General features: G+C 39.0%; 1 pseudogene; it reads right to left on the bottom strand.

The window, feature by feature from the left end:
* Window positions 1-3,028: 3,028 nt before the first annotated feature.
* Window positions 3,029-3,465, bottom strand: LOC108491391 (annotated as a pseudogene).
* Between the last annotated feature and the right edge of the window lie 5,852 nt (window positions 3,466-9,317).

Below are 9,317 nucleotides of genomic sequence, written 5' to 3'. Positions count from 1 at the left end.
GACTTTTAATTAATGTTGACAAACTCAGTGAACCATGTCCTCTTGTGACCTGCACACCTCAACTTGATTCCTACCTCCCTAAGATAGGGAAGGAATATGGGTATGCTTGAGAATTAACATATCAAAGCAAAGAAAAAGAGCACATATATTCATTACAAGCCGTGAAGATTGGGAAGAATTGCTTGGCTGTGTATATATAAGATGTTTTAGGCTTAGGGATTAAAGGGCAAGATTATTTTATAAGAGTGGATCTAAGTTTTTAGTTCCCCCAAATTGGAGAAATGATGTGTTAGGCCTGATTCCAGGACATAGTTCTACAAGTCATCTGTGGGAATGGGTGTCCTCCAATTTCAGGTCCACTCTAGTTTTCACTAAAGTTAAGAAACGGGCTGTTTTATTCAGATATTAACTGCAATGTGGCATGATAATTAGGCCTCATTCAAATTCTTAGGACACTGAGAGAACATAGTCAAGTTCTTTGCCAGAATGCAAGATGGTCTCCTGTAGTTCAGTTCTTGGTAGAGTTCTTGTTTCCTTCTGAAAGGTCCCGTGCACAAGATTTACTGTCCACATTTCTATCAGAATGCTGGTCTTCTGAGCACTCACTAGCACAGCCATTAGGCTCTGATTCCAACATTTTGAGGCATTGCTAGCTCACTTTTCTTTATCCCTTCTACAAACAAAATTCAAATTCTAGAAGCCAGTGGTAAGGTTTATCACAAACCAGGGACCAACTGCTCAACACAAGAGACTATTCTGGGTATTCTATATCCAAACCATAACACAGATTTGTAGCCTAATATTTAAATAACAAGCAGTCTACATACCTATCTCTCTTTAGGAAAACAAATTTCCCCAGTGTGTACTTGCTATAAGCTGTTAGCAATTCTCTGACCTATATTTTGAGGCAGTAAATGGATAAAAATGGAAATCCTTTGGAATATTTATGATATAGAAAAACACTGGGTAAAATATGCATGTTGGCATAATCATTTGAATTTTGGAAAACAAGTAATGGAAATTAAATTTACTTATTCTTCTCACAGTCTCCCCTAAATACTCATTCCAGGGTTTATAACAAACACATAGTTTAAATGGTTCCAGCACACAGCAATTCCACAGAGCAGAACATTATCCTCTTTAGGAATTCTGCTTGAATATAGGATTTTTTAAACCATAAAATTAATGCTTTTAATGACAACAGCTAATTACAAAACTAAATGAGGTTATGAGAAAATCATGTGCCTGTTATTTCCTCTGTTACACCTCAAGAAAAAAAGCATAGAGATTTTTTTTCTTTTTCATTTATATGTTTCTCAGGAATATGTGTCCACGATGTTATTGTCCCTGAACAGAGAGTCTTAATATCAAGATGGTGTAAATATTTTCCATTTGTACACATGAATCTGGAAATCAGGGAAGACTCCTGAATGATCAATTTCTTCTTATTTTAGATTAATTGGAAAACTAAAAATTAAAACTATGATGTAACATAGCTTCATAATTTTAGTTTATTAAAATATTGCTTTCAAGCACAATACACATTGATATATTATTTAATGATAAAATATTAATAAATATAAAATTCAAAGACATTATACTGTATACTGCTACTTGTTTAATTCAGTTTAAATAGTCAAACAAGTCTTTTTTAGAAGTCAGGCCAGATATTGCCCACATATATACCTATGTGTTTGTTACATTAATCTATTGTTTTTTTTGATAAAATATTAATAAATATAAAATTCAAAGAGAATGAACATTATACTGCTACTTGTTTAATTCAGTTTAAATAGTCAAACAAGTCTTTTTTAGAAGTCAGGCCAGATATTGCCCACATATATACCTATGTGTTTGTTACATTAATCTATTGTAGCATGTACATAATTTAGTAATTTACCTTTCCATTTTCTATCTCTCATCTTTAAACTACATTTTAAAATATTTTTATCTCTAGATTTTAGTACTTTGCTTAGTATATTACCAATGCATTGTGAAAGTTTATAAATATTAGGGCTAGAGAGATGGCTCACTGGTTAAGAGCATTGGCTGCTTTTGTAGAGGACCAAGGTTAGGTTCCCAGCACCCACATGGTGGTTACTAGCTATCCTTAACTCCAGTTCCAGGGGATCCAATGCCCTGTTCTGGCTCTGAGAGATTACATACACATGGTGCACAAACATACATGCCAACAAAACACTCATACACATACAAATAATTAAAAATTTATTTTAAAATTTTATAATATAAATATTGTATCATACATACACATATAGCACCTAGATTTGTGAATTCTGATAGTTTGCTTTCTTTGCTAACTAGACTGGGCTAAGTGTGGCACAGATAGCTGGTAAAACATTATTCTGGATGTATCAGCAAGAATATTTGTGGAAGAGTTTAGCATTTGAATCAGTATATTAAGTAAGGAAGAGGACTGTCGCCTGGAGAGAAGAGAGTGTTGAAAGACCTGCATCCTCTCCTCTGTTGAACAGCAGCATTGTTGGCTCTTGGACCCAGTAGTGCTTCTGCCAGCATGCCCCTCCTACATCTTTCCTGGCGGCATTGTGCTTGGACTGAATTTCCCTGCTGCTTTCCCTGGTTCTCAGGTTTGAATTTCTTCCCCCCACAATCAGTTAGACAATTCTATAATAAAACTCGCTCTTGATTTCTCTCTGTACACATATGTGCATATTCATAGCCTGTTCACTTACATTATATTTTACTACACTTCTTAGTCATATGTATCACATGTATATCCTACATATGTGTTAAATACCACAATATGCTTAAATATGTGCCCTATATATTCCTTCACATATCTACATCTATGTTTATATGGCCCTTCTTTTCTGTTGCTGTTCCTACACCATATGTTTATGTGCTTCAGCTAGTTAAGGCCCTATAATCTTTATCGCAAAGATAAACCAGTCCTGGAGGCCACATTCTCCTGCACTCCCTTCCCAAAAGCTATGAAGAGCTATTTCTACATGGAAAGCTTCCCAGTGTTCTTTTCCTGTGAGGACAGTGCTCAATATCTGCATATTGTAGAGCAATCCTTGGGAGACACCGCCAGGCCCTTGTTGGTGCCACAGTACATAGCTGCTCTCTGATGTCAATCATCTCCTGCTTGTCTTCCATGGCTCATTTGATCTTGTTGTTACCAGTGCCCCTGTCAATCATGATGTGCTTGCTCCTGAAGAAAAGCACGACAGTGCATGGGTCGTATACCTCATACATTTTGTTGAAGTCACGTACTCCTGCAATATCCACAAGATAAATAACTATAAACTTTTACACTTTAAAACAGCAGGGATTGTCAAACAGGTCTCATACAAGATGGGGAAGATCTCCCATCACCTTCCATTTCTTTTCAGCCTTGCTATATAGAACCTTGTCTATCGTCAGACAGGATGATGGGGTCCTCTTCCCAGAGGACGGCCAGCTGTTGTGCAGATGTGGGACCATGTGCTACCTCTTCAGTGGGCCTGCATGACTGGGAGCCACTAGCTGCCTGGTGTGGGTTCACATCTTGGATCTCCTAGCCTTCTATGCAGCCTCAGTGCCTCCCCATATACATTCAGCCTTTTTGCGTTCATATTATGTGTATATATATGCATAAATATATACACGCACATATATATATACTTTTGTTTGTAAAAATATAATATAAATATTTGTATAGAAAGTGTTTCTAAGGAATAGAATTTTTTAAAATGACTTCTAAATTGGCTCTGAGACTTCAGCAATTTGCTTTCTAATCTGATTATTACATTTAGTGATGTTAATGACTTTATTTCAAGTAATAAAGAGTGTAATGAGGCTGGGCATTGTAGTACATGCCTTTAGCCCCAGTACTCAGGAGGCAGAGGCAGGTGGATCTCTGTGAGTTCAAGGCTAGCCTGGTCTACATAGTGAGTTCTAGGCCAGCTAGGGGCTACAGGGAGGCACTGCCTCAAGAAAAACCAAAATAAATAAATAAATAAAAGAGTGTAATGAAAGTCTGTGCCATGCAGTGCTTACAGAGATGGTCAAAAATATCTGCTTTAGATACTCTGGGCATGACACACACCTTTTTTTTTTTTTTTTTCGTCTTTTTGAGACAGGGTCTCACCGTAGCTCCAGCTGTCCTGGAACTCCCTATGTAGATCAGGCTGGACTTAAACTCACAAAGATCCACCTGCCTGACACACACCTTTAATCCCAGCACTTGGGAGACAGAGTCAGGAGAATCTCTGTGAGATTGAAGCCAGCCTGGTCTACATAGCAAGTTCTAGGCAAGTGGGGCTACAGGGACACCTTGTTTCAAAACAAAAAACAAAACAAAACAAAAGAATTCAAGTAAGTCTGTATATGAAGTGTCATGTGTTTTTGAAAACGTGATGAATATAGTACAGTTAGTTGGTTGCTCCTGGACCAAACTTAAAAGATAGTAGTGGTGTCAATTACCATCAAATACCCATACAATTCTATTTGTCTGTGCAGATGACAGATGGGTCTTGGGTCACAAAAGCAGGTAGGATATGTTAAGCATAAGCAAACAGTGATTCCAACAGAAGACCCTACACTGGTGTAGTTTCATTCTTTCCAGCAAATGAAAACAATCTGTGGTACATAGCATACAGCTATTAACTATTCTGGCAAATCTTCCTTTGCTGCACATAAGGCCCAGCAGCAGCAGCAGTTTACTCTCAGCTGGTGTGGGTGGCCAGCAATACACCTTAACTATCTTTCATTCAGTGTATCTGTTCTCCAGCCTTATGTTGTAACTTGGATCACAGGGCTCGTGACCACATTTCCCTTCCACAGGCTAGCACACTGTTCCACTATATTAGTGACATTATGCTGACTGGACCTGGTAAGAGGAAGTTACAGTTAGTTAAGATGTATCAATAAGATATTTATACACCAGGATAGGAAATGAATTTCACCAATATTTAGGGGCCTTCTACTTCAGTAAAATGTATACAAATGAGGTAGTGGGGGCATGTTGAAAAATTCTATCAAAAGTGGGGTTGGAGAGATAACTCAATGGTTAAGAACACTGACTGTTCTTGCAGAGGACCTGGGTTCAATTCCCAGCACTCACATGGCAGCTAACAATCATCCTAATTCCAGTTCCAGGGGGGTTCAACGCCCTCTTCTGACCTCCACGGGTGTTGTATGACATGGGTGCACTTACATGCATTCAGGCAATACACTCATACATATAAAATAAAAATGATGAAATATTTTTTCAAAAGAAAAATTCTAGCCAACAGGCATGGCGGTGCACACCTTTAATCCCAGCACTTGGGAGGCAGAGGCAGGTGGATCTCTGTAAGTTTAAGGCCAACCTGGTCTACATAGTGGGTTCCAAGCTGGCTGAGGCTACAGGGAGACCATATCTCAAAAAGACCAAAAAAGAAAAAAGGAAAAAAGAAAAGAAAAAAATTCTATCAGAGGTAAAGAGTAAGTTGTGTCAGATTGTCAGATTGCACCTAAAAGTGGAGGCCCAACATTTAGTACAATTATTTAAATTTAATTATCTAGAGTAACATATTCTTTGCTTGGGTATATTATTTCCTAAGTGATCTAAAAAGTTTCTAGTAAAAGAATGTCATATAGATCCAGACTTCTGTGCATGCTGCTCTGACACTGGGTCTTATGATTCAGCAGATCTGATGAATTATGGAGATATATAGGGTTGTTGTTTTTATCTTTTACAGACATTTTTTTAGATGAATTACAGTGATGGCATTAAGCATATGGGAGCAAGTCCCCGCCATCATTCAGATAACTGTTCCTCTTCCAGCTGACAATTATTGGCCTGCTACTGAATCTTAGGAGAAAGTGAATACTTGACCATGAGCTACTAAGTTATCATGCAAATTATGTTGCCCATCATGAATGGAATCTTGCTTGAGCCACCAATCTATAAAGGTGGCACACATGGCAACCTTCTATCATCAAATACAAGTAATGTGTGTGTGTGTGTGTTTGTGTGTATATGTAATGTATATGTATATGTATATGTATATACACGCAATGGATCCAAGCAGGCCCTGAAGGCCCAAGTTATATAGGATGAAGTGGTTTAATGCCCATGGTCCCCATTTCCACATAGTCTTCTCTTTCCCACCTTACCTGTAGTAGAAAATACTCTACAATATGTTGACTGGGGAAGATAAATTTGGGTCTAGTTTACAGCTGGCTCTGCCTGATATGCAAACACCACTCCAAAGTGGACATTTGTAACACTGCAGCCTCTCCCTCCACATCCCTGAATTATAGTGTCATGCTCAAATCCTTCCGGGGACCGAAATCTACACAGAATATTTTGTTGTACACTTTATTTATAAAGAAAACTAACCATATATATATATATATATATATATAATTATTAACAATCTATGGTTTATAGTCAGTACTAGATGGTCTGGACTTGAGAGGAACATGATTGGATATTGATGATGAAAAACCTGAAGTTTGTGGAAAGATCTCTTAGTGTGTATTTATACATCATGTAGATGCTCACCAGCAGCTGATCTCATCAGAGGAAAATTTTAATAAACAAGTAGTTATCATGATCTGCTCGCTGTATAGTAGTCTATTCTCTCTCTGGGTGCCCGTGCCTAATGGATTCATTTTTTTTAAAGGTGAAAATAGAGAGGGAAGAGATGAGGTGTGAGTTCTGAAACATGGCTGATTTGGTTATGGCCACCTTTGAGTGTCTGGTCTGCTGGTATCAGAGATTAGTACTAAAGTCCACAATATGGAATGATCTCATAGCTACCCGGTAGGAAGTTCATCACACTAGATTGCTTCCATCATGGAAGGGACAACATTTTATTCTTCAAGAGAAACTCTGGATACAGATTTGCATTTCTTGCAATACTTCTACTCAAATTTTCATCTGTGGACCTACAGAATACCTTATACACTTCTGTGAATTGCTTCTGTGATGCTGTGACAAAATTCCTGACAGAAACAATGGAAAGAAGAAGGGTTTACTTCTGCTCATGTTTTGATAGGGCTTAGTGCATGGTTACTTCGTTTTTGTGTGCTTGCACAAAGCATCATAACTGTAGGAGTGTGTGGCAGAGGACAACTGTCCATATCTTGGCTGGCCAGGAAGCAGAGAATGATGCAGGAAATAGCAGGGATAATATATCCCTAAGGTCCTGCCCTCCACCTACTGGGCCCCACCTCTTACGGCTTACAGAATATCCCAGTTTAGCACCACTGGCTGGGGACCAAGCATTCAAATCTTGAGCCTGTGAGGGACATTTCATCTTCAAATCATAACAGTACCATCAGTGGTGTTTCACACAGTGTTGCCTGGGATGCAGAAATACACATAATGGCAAAAGAACTATGGTTCCTGTTTCTGAAACTTGCTAGTCTTCCCCTATTCCTCACCATCCTGAAGCAGTCTGCATGACAGATGAGTGCGGCAGCCCCTTTAAGATTGCCCCAGGACCATCAAGGTGGCAATAACCCACAGAGATGAAAAGTCCGTATTCACTTTGAATTCAGTATTTGATGCTGCTTCTCCAACATCTAAGATTCATCGGTCCAGGAGTCAGTGACACCATGAGCACTACCTCTTACACCAGAAACACATCTGTTTCCTGTTCTAGTGAGTTCTGTTCTGCTGGCCCAAAGGTCTTAGTTCCACAGGGAAGAGCCTTCTACCATGAGACACAGAAAGGATTCACTAGGGCTGGAGGTGAGACTGCTGCAGGGACACCTCTAGCTTTTCATGCCTTGGAGTCACCAGGCCAAAAAGAGAGCTATGATATTGGCTGGGGTGTTTGATCTGAACTAGCAAAGGAAACTGGAGGTGATCCTCAGGGTTAGGGTGTCTCGGTGCAGTCATGTGTCCCGAGAACTGTGCCATTAGGCACCCTCATTCTCTGTGGACTTCATATAGTGCACTTTCACTAGCTTGGCTCCTACGATCAGGCACTGGGTATGGCCTCTTGATGGAATCAGATGCAGATGCAGTGTTCACCAAGATTAAGAGATCGCTGTTAGGGTAACTTTGCTACTGTTTTACAGTGAACAATTTCATAGAAGTAAAGGGAGTGTCCTTAAAAGAATGATGAAAAGGATAGCACAGTGGCTTGCTAACATTATCAAATACTAGGCAGTGGCCATAATTGCATGCACTATACTTTTATTTGACTAGTGACCTGGCATGATTGTTTACACTCCCCCCAAGTATGGGCAGTGATTGTGATGCAATGTTATAATGGTTGGGATGTCATTCTGTAGATACAAATTCTCAGCTCCATTATGATCTTCTGGGACCACAGCCCCATATGCTGCCTATAGCAGAGGAAACAGTATTCTGCACTCAGCTGTATCATGCTTTGTTCTTAAGGTCACCAGAAAACTACACTTCCCCAGTCACGGAGGGCTGCTAATAACTCAGAATGTTCTTTTTGGATATGTTTATGATAATGTTTCTGATCAGTTTCACCAGTGTGGCAGGCATGATTGGAACTGCTTAGGCCTCAAATAGAACAGAAAGGTGGAAGAAGGTTCAAACCATCCTGCTTAAATGTGCACATCTGTCTTTCCTGCCTTCAGACATCACTGTCCTTGCTTTTAGGTCTTCAGACTTGCACTGAATTATAACATCAGCTTTCTTGACTTTCTATGTGCAGCTTGTAGATTGTGAGACCTCTTGGCCACTGTAATCCTGTGATGCAACACACATAATAAATCTCTTCACACATCATCTGGTGACATAGATGTGACTAGGTGGATACAATTTTTTCAGGTCCATCTTGATCATATGGGACTGCATTTAGTCCTACGGGACACCTGCCCAGTCCTATGGGCTGCATGTTGACAGACTTACCATGCCCTGCATTTAAGATTACCTGCAATACCCTCTGCAGAGTGGGTCTGTGCATGTTCTTTAACGTTCTGTATTCTGCTTCTCCAGAGAATCCTGATGAATGAATGGACTTCATGAGTGAGTGAATGATTGCCGTGGCTTTTGGAATCACTCTGAGGATACATTTCTCAGTTACTGCATGCCTCATAAGTGCTGATATTTATTAGAAAAAAAATGCAAAAATCTTTACTGATATGTTCAAAATGGCAAGAATTTATTTCTGATTTCTAGAAATCAGTTAATATAGTATTAAAACTCTCTATCTCTCATTGTATCTACATGTATTGTTGAATATACAGTTTTTGTTTCATTTAACAAATACTTAACACCACTATGTACAAAGCACTCTTGTAGGCAGAGAAAAATAACAGAATATTTACATCCTCTGTGACTTTCTTATTAGTGGGGACAGAGATAATAAACAAGAACA

The sequence above is a fragment of the Nannospalax galili genome, unplaced genomic scaffold (genome assembly GCF_000622305.1).
Source record: "Nannospalax galili isolate Female #2095 unplaced genomic scaffold, S.galili_v1.0 scaffold441, whole genome shotgun sequence".
Lineage (NCBI taxonomy): Eukaryota > Metazoa > Chordata > Mammalia > Rodentia > Spalacidae > Nannospalax > Nannospalax galili.
This window is presented reverse-complemented; position numbering and strand designations above follow the sequence as displayed.